The 15,869-nt window shown below is 43.6% G+C and overlaps 1 protein-coding gene across 3 annotated transcripts in view; it reads right to left on the minus strand.

Annotated features, from left to right (window-relative positions):
• The window catches only part of sema6e (sema domain, transmembrane domain (TM), and cytoplasmic domain, (semaphorin) 6E), a 114,051-nt gene that overhangs the window by 73,927 nt on the left and 24,255 nt on the right, over positions 1–15,869 (minus strand). For 2 of the 3 annotated variants that reach the window (XM_036538786.1, XM_036538784.1), the window contains exon 3: positions 13,018–13,163. The exons of the other annotated variant lie outside the window; for it this stretch is intronic. The gene's annotated coding sequence lies outside the window, so the exon portion shown is untranslated. The remainder of the gene's footprint in view (positions 1–13,017; positions 13,164–15,869) is intronic. 3 annotated transcript variants of the gene reach the window in all.

The following is a 15,869-nucleotide window of genomic DNA, read 5'->3' on the forward strand; positions in this document are numbered from 1 at the left end:
AGAGAGAGGAGAGGGAAGGGAAGAGAGAGATAGGGAAAGACAGGACAAAGAAAGGAGAGAGGATTGAGAAAGGGAGAACAAAAGAGGAGCAGGAAGACCATACAAGACTCAGGAGGGCAGGGCCCAATCTGGTCCAAGGTCATCTTATCTGTCTGTACTCAGGACAAACTGACACAAGCAGACACTGCCATTTAGGGGCAGTGGTACTTAGAAATGTGTGGCGTTTGTGCAAGTCTTCTCTTAAGTGACTTTTTCTCAAAACGGCTAAGGCAGCTGGCACGCCAAGCCCTGGCAGGACATTAAACAAGTCAAGCCTTAAGTTTGGCCACAATGCACAACAGCCTCACTATGCATAATGCAATGACTCAGTGGCAGGGGATATCTTGCATAGTCCTGTTGATGCAATCACTGTGCGTGACTCCAAGCCAACAACTGCATCACGGTAAATGCTTTCCATTTAGCATTCTGCAGCCAGCATCAGTTACAGTGGACAGAGAATTAAGAGCAGGTTTGCAGCTATGATAACATGGAAGACGACGTGCGACTGCCACAGCAGGGGTATATGGGGTGACAGTTTTAGCGCAGCCTTGGTACTGAAGAGAGGAGCAGGAGCTACAGTGACCCGATCGATTCTGCTCATTAACCTTGCAAAGCCCCTTAGGAGAGCAGAGAGAAGAAAGGGGGAAGGATCCATTTATCGAGGACTAGCGTTGATTGGCTGCACATCTGAAATGAGGAGCTCTGTATGGAAGTGTGACAGACAGATGAGCTGATAGGTTAGCCCATTGGGACTATGCGCAAAGACCTACAGGCAGAGGGTTACTGTGGATGTCGGGCCGCACTTGGATTGCATACAGGTTAACAAAATAACAAAACAGGATTTACAGACATTCTGCATACTCTGCCTAGTATGTTGGTCCTGTTTTAGGAAGTAACTGACAGGCACAAAATCTGTTTCCCTCCTCATCACAATGACACATGTTTCATGAGTGACATGTCATGGAGTTGAAAGAACATTTGAGGGTGGAGTATCCAAAGCTGCAGAAAGATTGTTTTAAAATGGAGCAGCTAATCTTGGCTTGCACAGACTGCAATGCGTGACTCAGTTTGGTGTGGGACTACCCGGTGGAAATAGGGAGGGATCTGAAGCAGTTTCCATTTCAGTGGCGGCTACAATGTTGCCCCGATGTCCCTCAGAGGGTTGCCCTACTTTACGATGCGACTCCGTCTGACATCCATCTCACACTGGCTGATGCCACCTCACTCCCTGACAGGCTCATTTTCCCTGTCTATTGTTCAACTGTCTGATATAGTCCAGTGCAGCCCTGCCATTCAGTCATCTTCAGCCTCAATGCCTATCCCCTGCAGTCATATAAAAGCTCAGGCTTGAGCAAAGTATCAGGACGTAGCACAAATACCCACGGGAGAGAAATCTGTGCAATACACTGGGTTTGCTGAAGATTACACTTCAAGACTGCAAAAATAATATTTTTATTGCTTATCCGAACTCATGACCATGTAGAGATCCACTGTCAGAACATCTCGGAGTCCATCTTTGGCCTGAATGAAGTACAAACTCTTACTCACAATTTGGCCAGATTTTGCCCACAAGCACTGAACAACCATCCCATTTCTGGTAAAATATACTTTATGAGATAAAACTAAGAGGTCCACAAAGAGGGAACTGTTAAGTCTGTAAATTGCAGGTGGGTCACTGTTTTCAAGCCCATCCATTTCTGACTTCAGTTCAGTTCCTTGAGGAATCTAAGTCATGTTTGTTGTTGTGTCTGACTGACAGTTTCTGACTGATGACTGTCTGTAGCTAACACTGTCCTTCGTCCTTCCAAGGCCCCTGCAGCCAGTGGGAGTGTGTGGACAGGATTTTGAACACCCTGCGGTGCTGTCCTGGGGACTCTCACACTACATTCCCAAGGTACAGCATCTCCATGGATACGGTTGGCTGCCCCTGGCAAACAGACGGTTGTCACACAGCGAGTCTTGCAACAAAGAGGCAAGGGAGAGGTCACTGCCAAACACATTTAAGATGAACTAACATGTCAGACCGCAGGGCACAGAGAAGGCCCTGCAGTCATGCTACAGGAACAATCGTTTCAGAGAGGAGACCGAAAGAACCTACTGAAATGGGGGGGAGGGGGGGGGCAGTGTATTGCATCAAAGTTTACAATAACAAGAATGGCCAAATTATCTACAGCTTTCAAAACAGAGAAGCAGTGGGAGGCTCGTGAAATCATCCTTTATGGAAAAAAATGCCAGAAAGGGGGCTGAAGTTGATCACTCAAGGTAAATGACTCTACCTGCAGCATCAAACATATCAATTCTGCCTCATTAAAAACTGCTGTGGACAACATTACAACTGAGTACTTTATATGACAGTTTTTAGGCCTTACCTGATAAAATAAATGTTCTGAGCCCATTAAATGAGCAGCATATTAAAAAAACTATTAGTCAGACACTTCCTTCACTCCACCTCCTGGGCCTTCTCAGAGCCCACAGAAAACCCTGCGGCTCAGGTTGACTTCAGAGGAGTTGCTTGATTGATACCAGCACTTATTTACCCTTCCCTCAGCAACTCTCCCTCTCTTCTTTCTCCTTCGCCGTTCCGCTACTTACCCTATGATGTATGGCTTCATTTCAGGCTGCCTTTTTGCCAAAATGCCATTACAACCTGTGCAATTGTGCGGAAACGAGATTGAGTTGGCAAAAAAAAAAGGAAAAAAAAAAAAAAAACAGCAGGACGGCGACGACCTTTGCCTTGGTTTAATTTCATGTCCTGAGGTATCAAGCTCTTTCCTACACATCACATTCTCAAAAACGTGTATCACTGTAGGGGATCTGTTCACAGGAACAGAGAAATCAGTGTGGCTTGATTCAGATCAGCAAATGATTCATCCAAAAAACAGAAAACAAGCATCACTGGTAATGACAAATTATGCTTCTGGCATGCAGGCGAGTACTGTAGTCACCGATCTTTTAAATGGCAGGCCTTATTACCTGACTGTCCTGGTTTGCACAAAAGGGCAGAAACCGGCAACAGAGGGGGACTTCACACACTGACATTAGTGCAATGACTGAATACATTTTCTTTCCAACAGCTATGTTGCTGATGAGGACACTCAGTAAAAAGGGCACACACATGGAAACAAGACAAAATAGTTTGTTTTTCATCTCTTTACCCCACACACCCCCACACACACTCATACACACACCCCCACACACTCTTTTTATTCCCAGTTCATGTAGATGGGATTGTTTTGTAGCCTGAGGAAGCTGATAAGAGGAGAGCTGAATAAAAACATTGCTTTGGCTGGAGAGCAAATTTTTTTGGCACAATACAGGCAACAGTGGTATTACTTCAATATAATGGAACTACGGGGAATTTGAGGAGAGGGGGTCCGGCAAATAAGCCTGAGCTGTGGCATATGGGATTACTGTGAAGTACCTCAAATGTGAAGGGATGTGCCTCTCAAAGTGCTAACCAGATTTAGTTTGTGTGCATTCTGGTGTCTCAAGTTGTTATGTCCCCGACAAAGCTTAAATTTATCGTTCCAGGGGAACTCAAGATATCCAGATCCGGAACGCTGCTCAAAACCAGTCTCTCAGCAATTTTTCCACTCCTTCCTCTTATGGCAGTCAGAGGAGAGAAAACAAGAGCTATGTCACAATGCATTAGCCAATTGGCTGGAAGTCTGAGGTTGTGTCCACATGCACAAGACTTGCCACATTCAGCGCTTCTGTGCTCAACCAAAGGCCTGTGGCTGCTCACACTGTACCATCTGCTTATTCGTGTCAGGGAAACTGATCAAAAGTGACAACGAGTGGCATTTTTTCCCCCAATATGTCACAGAAGACCTACGACGCCACTGAGCACACTGAATAAGTCTCAACACAATCCAAAAAAAAAAATAAAAAGACCATTCAGGACTTCCTCATCCACAGGCCCTTTTCATACATGGGGTGAATGGCATGGATAATGACATTCTGAGGTAGATTCAGACTTTCTCACAAGGCGACCCCTGTGATTGGGCCTCTAGAGGCATGGGAAGGCTGCAGATCTCCACCGCGTGTCCACTTAGGATTTTTAACCAACAGCCACACCACCCTGCAAATCTCTCCAGCTTGATGGAGGTCCTGTCTCTCTGTGGTCATTAAAAAACCAAAAGTACTTCTCACAGAGAGTAGGGAGCTCCCTGATGTTCTGGCTAAATTCCCAGTCAGGTTCTTTTAAGCAGGCCATCTAATAACCACCTGAGTTAATTCACAAAATAGTTCCTTTCCTCCAAACAATTCCCTCCTCCAGGTAGTCACTGAAAAAGAGAACTGGTTCTCAATTGACCCTCCCTGGTAAAATAGAGGCGAAATAAATCTGGCTGATATGTTTACACCTTTGCCTTATGGTTTGGTCCTGCTAACTCCTGTGTGTACATTTGTCGTCAAAGAACCTACTCACAGCAGGCACTGATTACTAAAGAGGGTGCAGCCTAGCCTTAGGCACCTGAAACTGCCATGTGCAAAGCAGTACATCTCGCAAGAGATGCATTCCCACACCAAAATGCTGCAGGGGGACCTGCTTTAAAAAAAACAAAAAGGCAGAGAAAGCCATCTAAATTCTGTAGCTGAATGGTTTACAAGCTGGCTGCCTTCCCATGTTAGACCTTAGTGTCACGCCTGGTTTGGAGAGATGCACTAACGTGCAAAAACAGCCTCCCTCCAAATGCCTTCAAACGGTTGTGGAGCTGCTGAACGTCACTTCTGATCTTCCAGCTGCCTAAGAGTGAAACTCATGAATCATAATCTGCGTCCCCCACCTCTGGTCTACCGGGAATAATCTAAAGAGACTTTAGAGAGATGTGTCTACGAGTTTCAAAGGTACTAGCCATCTTAGGATTGGATCTGTTTGCAAGTGGAGTGAAACAAAAAAAAAGAAAAAGGAAAAACAAGCAGAAGGCAACTTGAGTCTTTCAAAAGTTTTTGAGGGAAAGCCGCCGATGGGGCCTTTCACTACCCTTGCGGTCTCTGCAGTCCGCGCTACCCTAAACCCTCGTTTATCTCCATCCTGGCCCTGGCAGTGTGAGGAGCGTGGGAACTGTTTTCACACTGTCAGGGAAGGTGGTGGAATGACCCCGAATTATTGAGCGAAATTTATATCACGCACCCATAATGCCTCCTGTGGCAATCAGCCAGAGGGTGTTTGCTCTGAAGGAAGTGAAACCCTTAACCTGCAACAAAATACCATTCCTCCTGGTTTTTCCTTGATGAAATCCAAAGACAGGCAGTATATTTCTTAAAAAAAAAACAAAAAAAACAAACATATTTCTATAATTCACAACCATTTTCCAGGATGAAATGCTAGCTTGATCCTCCTCCTCTCTTTGTTCCTGCTGTCCCCTTGCTTTACACCCAAGAAACCCAGAGCACCGCTCAGTCCACTGTTCCTACTCACAGCAGCGTGAACGCCCTGTTGACAGCCTGAATGCCATCATTACTCAGATGAATATCAATCATCTTGTACCGCCACTCAAGTGCATCCCCTTCTGTCAGGTGTCTTCTCAAAAAAAAATCGCGCCTATTGGTATGCATCTCTCTAGGACTGTACATAAATATTAAATATGCTAGTAACGCCAGCAATGCTTACGTAAGGACCCCTGAAAGAAAGGGAGTGGGAGGGGGGGGGGCACCCTCTTTTGCAGCTGACATGGTTAATTTGAATATCAAAACATGATGTAAAATGGTGATTAAATGCCAATTACAGAGCACACAGCTGAAAAGTCAATTGGAACTTCAGAGCTGAGGAAGAAGCAGCCGCTGAGGCGAGCTGGAGACCGGGTGGAGGAATTACTGGGCTCGGCACCTGGGTAGCGCTGCCCGGGAAAATCAATACTGCTTTCAAAGCAACTCCTGGGGTCTTTTTCTGCCCCTCCCCGTAAAGCCATTAAAAGAGCACCAATGCTAGCAGTAACTGCTTGTCAGACAAGTATGATGAGCAACAATAGAATGAGAACAGGGAGAAAGTGATGAGCAGAACACTGTTTATTAGACCAGCTTCCACGTCAGATCGGTAGATTTGAGTAAGCCAGCTGAGGGGTTCAAAAAACAATTCAAAGTTGTTCTTATTTATAGTTATTATATCATCAGCTATCTCTGTACATTTATAAGCAGTTTGTGGAATGAGGGATTAAATAAAGAAAGGGAAAGGTTGCTGATCCAAGCCTTTTATGTGGCCCAAAACAAAGTCTTATATTCAAATAGCCCCATTATGTAGTCCCTAGGTACCCAACCCAGCCAAGTTGCTCCTGATTGATCCCATTTTACTTATTTATGCAGCCGAAATGAATGTTGAATATGAAAAAAGTGTGGCGGGGAGTGGGGGGGGGGGGAGTGCCACCGTGCTGGAGAGAGGTTTTGATCACCAGCCTGAAGCCACAGGGGACTCCTGCTTGTGTGCTGAAATACAGCCGCGCTGGTGTGCAGTGGCGAGACACAGCCTCCCCGGGAGCTGTGCAGAGTTTAAGACTAAACGCGGCACGAATCATCCTCAGCGAAAAACCCCGAGCTTCCTAACAAATGGCCCTCGGTCCCCACAGACCCGCACCAAAACAGTCTCAGGAATCAGTAAAGCTATCTAACTGCATGAATTAGTAATTATTTAAAGGATTACCTGGAGGGGAGATGAATTATGCAATAATGCACTAATTTGGAGATGATGTTTACTCAGGGTGATTGCAGGAGATAATTAAGAGGTTCAATGAGAAGACTACCATTTTAGGAAGGAACTCGTAACATCCCAAGGCAGATGCGGTTTTGCTGTGTAAGAGACATGGTGCGTTTGTGTGCTGCGCACTCCAAATAAGGTTCCTCCAAGGTCATTTCAGCCCACCACGACTGAGTTTGAGACAGCTTACAGAGTTTAAAGTGAACAAAAAGAAACAGAATGCAGACAGACAAATAAAAAAAGAGGCCATCCTAAAAATATACTACTTTTTTTCTTATTACTTGGGATTTTTGGCAGCTCCCCCAACAACGGAAATAAACACATGCTTACACTCAAGCTGGCGTCTGAGAGAAAACAAGCGTCAGGCACCGTGTTTGTCTTAAGCATTTTTTCCCAAGATCTGAGGGATGTAGGGACTGGGAACTGGACTGGCTGTTATCTCCAAAAAACGGCCGGACGGGAGATTAATTAAGGTCCCTGACAGCGCAGACCTTTTACCCAGCATTCCCCATTTGCTCTATCCCACGGTGCCACTAACTCGTCTGTGTTAGTGTGTTTGTGTGTGAATGTGTGAGTGTGTGAGTGTGTGAGTGTGTGAGTGTGTGAGTGTGTGTGTGTGTGTGTGTGTGTGTGTGTGTGTGTGTGTGTGTGTGTGTGTATATGTGTGTGTGTGTGTGTGTGTGTGTGTGTGTGTGTGTGTGTGTGTGTGTGTGTGTGTGTGTGTGTGCGTGTGTGTGTGTGTGTGCGTGTGTGTGGGCATCACAACATCACAGGCTTGACTCCCATAGGGGAGCAGGCTTTGCAAGGATGAAATGGGTGTTTATTGATGATTTGTCATTTAAAGTCCAATTTGAACCAGCTTAGTTCTGATGAAAAATAATCATCTTAGGATTCTAGGCTTTACTCTAAGAAAAAATGGCATGCGCTTAGGGCCTTATTCAGGGTAACACCAACAGTGGTTATAAAAAAAGTATTGTTCATAATTGCACCGTATTTTCGATGTTGTGAGCACAAAGACAGGAAAGGCTAATGACGAGAAGCTATTCGGTCTGAATAGTGTCAATTGCTGTTCTAAGTTCTGTTTTACATTAAATTTTATATCACACATCAAATTCAGACACTACCATCCATGACATGTGAATAAATCCCAGAAAATTCTGTGATGGGAAAAACCCAGAAAATTCAGTGACTGCAATTATGTCAACAATCATAGACTCTGTGCTGCCCAAGTGACTTCTCAGATGATTCAACACAACCAAAACTCCCAACAGCACATGTCATGTCATGCATGACTAACACTACACAACCACTACACACCTGGGCTGCATTACCATTTGAAAGGGTGGAGTGTCACTTCTGCTGTGAAAAGGAGAGCAAAGGCCAACAACCCTCTGAACGTGGCACATCCACAGGATCCAGTTCCAGTAGAAAATGCTCCTCTCAATGTGAGTTTCAGACGGGTTACGATATATTCAGCACTGTCATTGTGTGTATGTGTATGTGTATGTAAAGACAGTGTGGGATTGTCAGTACCCCAAGGCATTTTGCTACCACCAACAGCGAAAACCATAAAGCCTCCACTACATTTACACCTGGGACTATACCACAACAAAGCCATGTTGCAAACTGACAAATACAATAAATTTTTCACAGTCCTGATGTTTCAGTTTCCTGTTGTAGACAATGTGGTTCTTTATTGCATTACAAATAAGTGAAGGTTAATTTCATTGTCCTCCGGCAAAACCACTCAGACAGACAAGCTCTTTCATATTCATTTCCCAAATGAAACTCCACTTAAGGCCATCCTTTGTCCCCTGCCATTCAAATCTGTACAGTTCAGTTCTCAGCTTTGTTTCCTGCCTGTGTGAAGTGTTTTCAGTGAGGTGGGAACGACCAGGGCTCCCCATCTAATGAATGATACTGATTATTCTACCACTTGAGCTTCCCTCTCATCTTGTTGTTGTGTGGTGCATGTCTGCGTGCGTTTGCCTGTATGCATGTGCATACGTGTGTGTGTGTGTGTGTTGAATGGAGGGAGGGGTTGGGTGGAGAGTACGGCAGCTGGCAGAGGTAAAGCGATATACAGATTTCCCCATGTTCCCCACCCCTCTCCTCCTCTCTGTGTCAGTTTGCCGTCTGTGTGAAAAGTGACTGTTCCCGCCGCAGGGCAGGTAGCGTGCGCCGACACCTGATTCCACCCACTGCTGCTGTTACCGGCTGGCAGAAACAAAGTGCACCCTCACTGTTAACGGGCAGATGCTCACACCCTTGGGACAGGCAATTCAGTGTCGCTTAGCCACGGCTAACTATCGGGTAAACACACACACACAGACGCACACCAAAAAAAGACAACACTAATTGCTAACTGGGTTTGTAAAAGGGCCTGCTAAGACTGCTGGCGTTTGTCCCCATGCTTAACGTGAACTTCTGTCTTTATTTGAAAAGAGATCCATCCCATCAAACAATGTGTATCTATCAGGGCTCTGAGCATATTGTCAGAGCGTTGTGGGCCTGAACCCTTGGTGGACTGTGGCTTTCAAAAAAAATGGATTTGCTTAGAAAAGGGAGAATAAATCCACTTCAGCAATGAAGGTTGGATTGGACATTGAATTCTACAGAGCTAACAAATGAATCAGTCAAAAATTAACCAAGACAGTCAAAAATCTGCAATTTTTGATTCTACCCAGGTATTATGTGTAATGGGGGACACACGTGCAACACAGGAAGTTGTATTCCTACAGGAGATCAGCTGTTTTTCTCTGTCCCTGAAGAGATAAAACAAAAGGAATGGTGTAATCTTTAATTTCACTTTTCCTCAGAGTGATTCCAGACCACTTGATCTGAGGTCTGAGGTTGGCAGCCAATAGCAGCTCAGCAGAGCAGTTCAACACTTTTCTGTACCTTTGCTGGAGGAGTGAAGCTGGCTCACTGTGAGTGCCTTTGTAGAAGCGTGCTTGACAAGGTAATCTGAGCGTAATGGAACTGGCGTCCTCTGCCTGAGGAATGGGACAGAGAATCTCCATGGAAACGGTGAAGGTGTTTTTTTTTTTTTTTTTTAGTTTTGAGCTTGCTCATTTTGAAACGCTTTAGTCAAAGGAGCTCAGTCGGGTGGCATTTGGATTTCACACACTGGCGTTTTTCAAAAGGCTGCTTATCCTTTTCTCTTCCGAATCGTTGCTGCTCGTTTCTCAAGTGATCGCCACAGCAATACAGCAAAAATGACTCTGTGAGGCAGGGAATAAAGGGCTGAAGATTGCCAGTAATGATGGGCCCACTGGCACTGCAGCTTCCCAGCTGTGGTTGTTTCGGCAGCGGGGAAGGACGGCGGTAATTACAGATAGTGGAGGGGACACGCGGCTCTTTTTCAAGTGGCTGAGTCGACAGACACGGAGCGAACGCCGCTCGCTCAAGCTATCACGGTGTCAAGGATTCCAGCTGGATCTCTGTGGGCTCAAAGTCAAAGAAGGCGGACATTTGTGAGTCTAAACAAAAGTTCTGTTGCTTGCACTTACACTTTTATGAGTTTACATGGCTGGAAGTACAAAGGACTTGCTGAAATTACTTTTGTGTCGGTTCGCAAGTAGATGATAGGTTTTCCTCTGGATCCCCACAGCTGGTACATTGGTATCCAATAGATATTTGAGTGTGTGTACTAATTGTGTGTTACATGGATGTACTAAAGAATAAAACAAAACACAACTAGGGGTTGCAAAAGGAACTTCAGGGGATGTCATGTAAGGGGTATGATTATTTGCATTAATCAATTAATTAAAGACAAAAAACACAAGGGCATGGGAGGGGCTACAGAGGGTCAAATCAGTGTAAAACGATGATATCCTGCTATTATAAAAAGACTGAAGCAGTTAAACATGCCTTTCCACTATGCAAAGAAGAGAGAATGTAGAGGGGCTCAAAGCAGGCAGGAACACAGTGAACACAGAGAAAGAACAGCATTAGCCTGCAACAAAGCAGTGGCAGTGTGGGAATCTTGACAGGCTACAGAAGCAGGGAAAAAAAAAAAAAAACAAGAAAACTAGTGGATGGGAGGGGGGAGAGGGAATAAGATGGGGGAAGACCGAGTGACCCATGAAAAAAAGACTGACAGCTTCAAAGAAATGTAGACAACAAGAGAAAAGATGAAGAACGTCCATGGGGTGAACGCAGGCTGATCAGTTTTTACCCGAGATGAGCATAAGGGAAAGAAGATTTCTACTCGCTGTACTCCTCTCTGGATGATAAATCACACAATGGCACCACCTTTCCACCTCCTCTTCTGCCCCTGTATGTCCACTCCCATTTTCTCCCTACCATGTCGTACAAGTGCAAATTACAAGAGTGCTAAACCTCTGCTGGGCTTGACCTGTGTGTGTGTGTGTGTGTGTGTGTGACAGTGAGGAGAGACTGGTGGGGTCTTGAGGGAGAGGAGGGATTTAGTCAGACTGTATCTGGCTAGCTTGAAATCAGTTATTAAGTGAATACGGGGTCATCAATGAAGAGCAACAAAGATTAACAACTCTCGCCCGCATGTGCTTCGAGGAAACGGCACAAGACAGCCGATGCTATTAAACAGCGGGGGGCCCAGGAAGGAGATATTTAGTGGCCGTGTCCACCTGTGCAGGCCTCGACGGAGGCGCTATTTATCACCTAGAGGTAGGGGGGCACCTCTGTGAAGCACAAGACCTCCTGACTGAGCAGACAAGCTCAATTGGCTCCACTGGCAGCCACACCGGTTCCATTTGTGCAACGGTCACGTCCATTTCAGTGTGTCTCAGCTGCAAGTCCTGGCACCTTTTGTCTGGATGTACTCAATGTCCTTGAAAAACAACTGGAGTTAAATTAACCTTAAATGGAAATGTTGTGGAAAAACATGAAAATGTCTGAAACACATTGAGGGGAGGCAGTTTTTTTTTTCCCTTTGGCAGCTCTGTGACAGAAAGCGCTGTAATTTAATGAACCCCAATAGACTTCTGTACAGTTTATTTATGTGCTCTCTAAATTGGTAATTGCAAGCAGCTGTTACTAGGTATAACTTTGCTCATAACCGTAATTAATGCAATTAATACAGTCATCCTGGCAATGTGGTCCCTGGGGATTTCCAGTAACCAATTATATAAAATAGAAAAGTGAATAAAGCACAACATTGTACTCTGCTTAATGCAGTGTGTGGGATACCAAGAAACAACCCCTCACTCAAGTGCTTAATGGCAAAACCTCATTATCTAACAGCCTTTTTCTCCTCTTTTTCCACTACGTCCTTTTTGAAAAATAAACATTCACGTTTTAATTTTATTTATACAGTAAGCTTTGATCCAAAAAATTATCATGATCTCACACAAAGATGCCGGCATCAACTTAGGCAAATTGAGCACATTATAAAAATGTGGCAGTGATCCATTTCCCTCGGCCACCACAGCTCACATCAGTGGCACCAACAGATGCAGTAGTGGCGGAAGGACATCCTTAAAATCACAAATCTAATCAGATGAACTGGCCCAAGCTCAGCCCCCCTGCTGTCCCCTTATAAGCAACAGGGGAAAAATCCACCAAAACAGCTTCACTCAGAAAGTCACAGCAGACTGTTCAATCCTGTCAACAGCACTCTAATGGACTGTTTTTTTCACCATGCAATGAACTATGCGTGTGACACTGCCTCTCTCTTCCCTGCATTCTTCCCCTTTACACTCTAAAAGCTACACTGCCTGAAACTATCACATGAACAAGCAAGCTAGCTACTGATGCCTCCATTTCTGCAGACACCATGCGCTAACATGCCAATAACTACAGCTTCAACATCGTTCATTTATTTTATTTCCGCATAGATCATAGGCTCCATGCTCACAAGTCACAAAATATACTGCTTTCCCAGTACAGTATCCATCCTCCTTGTGTTACTTTGGGGAAAAAAAAGGCACCTCAACTGATTTGTCATGGTGAATTTACTGCCAAAATGTTCTGACAGGCAGACAATTGTTTTTGTGTTCAATCTCATGTCTTTCATTAAGCACCCAGTTTGAAAGATGGAGGGAAAAAACACTGAAACAAAAGACAGCCACTTCCCTGCAATTACAAAGCAGAAATGAGATTACTTACTGGGGCAACCTGAAACATATTTAAGATGGAGAGGGTAGATCTAGCAGTAACATAGCCTGCATTTTGTTGTCTAACCACAGTGATAAGTTGATAAATTATTATTACTGTGATCCAAGAGTAAGAGTAGTTACTGACAAAGCAGTATGAAATCTGAAATATTTTCCACAGAAATGTGCAGTATTGATTTTTAATGTTACCGTATCATTCATTGCTTGCTTGAATCCATTGAACCCCTGGCTTTAACCAAACAGTCCTCTGGAGACACCATGGGAGATGATTGGGGCATCTTAAGGGATTTTTATCCTAGAACGATGAGGAATATTCAGCACTGAAGTGGTTTAGTCTGGGGAGAGATAAGAGAAAGATATCCTAAAATGTTTCAACGAGTGGACGCACAAACTGTAAGGCTCCCCAAAAACTCGAAAGGCTTCCTCCAGGAAAGCAGAAGTTTAAAATGGCAATGAGCAAGCAATTATGACCTATTAAACACTGTTCTCAATAACAGCCTTTACAAATCAGAGGTTAAGATGAACTGAAAATGAGCTGAATGTTTTAGAAATTGTGTTATACTGGAAATTATTCTCTACAGATGGCTTGAGGTCTGCTTGATCTCCGAAGCACTTTCCCTACAAGCTATCACAAATGTACATAAGATAAACAAATAAATACAAATCAATACAAACATTACTACCTTTGTCTGACCTTACAAGCAAATTGAAACAGAAAAATACCCCTCTCTCATTTGTTAAAGAGTCAAAGAGCACACACATTATCCGAGTATCTTTCTTCACACTGTCCAGGAGGAGAGAATAATCTGGAACCCAGGGAGTCCACTTCAGCTAATTAATGGGCTGCATTGGGGCTAGGTGTACTTTTCTGATAAATAAATGAGCGGACAAGTGCCTTAAGATGGGGAATAATGACTCCTTTGGCACAATCAGCCTTTTGTTCAATTCAAAGGTTTAAATGAACAAGTTCTCTCCACCACACAGGCAACAAAGAGGTTGATTAAATAAAATAATGAAATAAATAAGGGCAACAAAGAGGGGAAAAAATGTACGAAAAAGCGTGAATCACACTTAGCAAAACTGGAATATTGCATGAGGACGCCGCCAATTGTTTTGAAAAATAAATCACCTTGCTCTGGAGGCTGCAGAATTACCCATTCTCTTCAGCATCACCACCTCTGTCTTTCTGCCATTTCACAATTCAGGGGTTATTATACTCTCAACACATCAAATTGTGTCATATTCTATTTCATGCTCGGTTGATGTGAAGGATGGCAGCTCATAAATTGATTTTAACCCTTGCATTAGCTCAAACTCATATATGAACCCAAAGTCAGTTCTATGCCCAGAACCTCTTGTCCAAGTCTAAAAAACATGGAAAATCATGCTTCTCAAGGAAATGAATCATGATTTGATCAATACTATATTAAACAATCTGTTAGATCTACATAATTAATGGTTTTCAGCTACAGCTTGGTCATTGGTATATCGTGTTGGTAACTTTTTATTATGTAACATGAAGTACACCCAGCCACTAAGACAGCCTATGGCTTACTTGCCTCAGGAAAGATGTGCCTTTTTCTGCAAATGTGAGGTATAAAATAAGTGTTGTCATAAAATTCCAACAGGACAGAGCCTTGTCTACATTTCATCAGTTGGGATCAATGTGTGCTATGATTATCCTTATCTGGTAGTCTTTCACTCAGATTAAATTCAGAGTTAATTTTTCTTCTGGGTTTGATTTCCGTGTGACGATTTCAGCTTCTTCAGTGGTCATGGGATGTCATCACAGGTGTGCACTTAGTCTTTCTTACATCGGCAGAGATGGTACGGATCCGAGGAGATGACAATTCAGATTTCTAAAGCTACTTTGGTCTAGGTTTGGTCTAGAATGCCAAACAGAGCTTAGCTTGCTCATGCGGTGTGGATGCTTTTCAACCAGTGACTGAAAGAACTATTTGGAGAAGAAGAAAACATTAATATTGAATGACAGATTGTGGGTCTTGCCATTCTGCACAGTATGCTATAAATGGATGCATCTTTCATCAATTGCATCTTGCATGTTGCTCTTTGAAACTGACGCTGATATATCACATTTAGTTGGTTCTTCTTACAGTTTGCGGCAGGAGAATCCCACTAAGGTCTTAACTGTTTAAAAGTTACCCACGAAGATCCTATGACAAAATAAGACCTCAGGAGGTACCTGCCCTCTGCAAATCACCCTAAAAACAACCAATGACTGTGTGTGTGCTTAGTGCCATCATGTAAACACAGTTGCTAGGGTTCATTTTTAATTACAGAACCGTATTTCTCACAGAAAGCTTAAAATGAATTTCAAGCTTAAATTACATTAGGATGAATGTGAACTGACATTTATATGGTAGAGCCTTGACTGTCAAAACACTGCCTTCATCTGAAACGATGTTAAGATCCTGAATTACAGAGAATGAAAATACAGACACAATGTGTACTGATGGACCAATCAAATGAGCCGTGAAAATCAGACATGCTCAATAAAAGCGTCTCGCAACTGAAATTCAGGAAGCATATATAGGCTTGGAGCTTCGCCATGCCGTTACCCGATCAAGCTACTTGCTCTCAGAGAGTCTAATTGGAGATGAGCATTAACAACGCTTTATTGTTCTAAATAATCAGAATCGATCTGGCGGAACCTGTGGGAGTAGTGACATGGCTTGCAAGAGTGAGGGCCCTGCAGTGCCTTATTATAGCCAGCAAAACATGATGTAAATAGTAGTTTGGGGAAACAATGGGAACAGCTTTAATTATACAGACTGGAACAATGTACAGATTAAATTTGAGATATCTGGTGCCAGACTTATTTATTAATCAAACACACTACATTGTCTGTATTCAGTCACTGGTATCATGGCCTTTCTGGTCATATCGAGATATCTGTGGGTTCTAGAACATGCATCGTGTACCATTTTTATGTAAAGGATATTCCAAAAATGGTTTTGAAAATTTTGCTGTCATCCTTTGTGAACTCCATGGCCTACTGAAATAAAACCAAAATAACCAAA

This window comes from Megalops cyprinoides, chromosome 10 (genome assembly GCF_013368585.1).
Source record: "Megalops cyprinoides isolate fMegCyp1 chromosome 10, fMegCyp1.pri, whole genome shotgun sequence".
In the NCBI taxonomy this organism is placed as follows: domain Eukaryota; kingdom Metazoa; phylum Chordata; class Actinopteri; order Elopiformes; family Megalopidae; genus Megalops; species Megalops cyprinoides.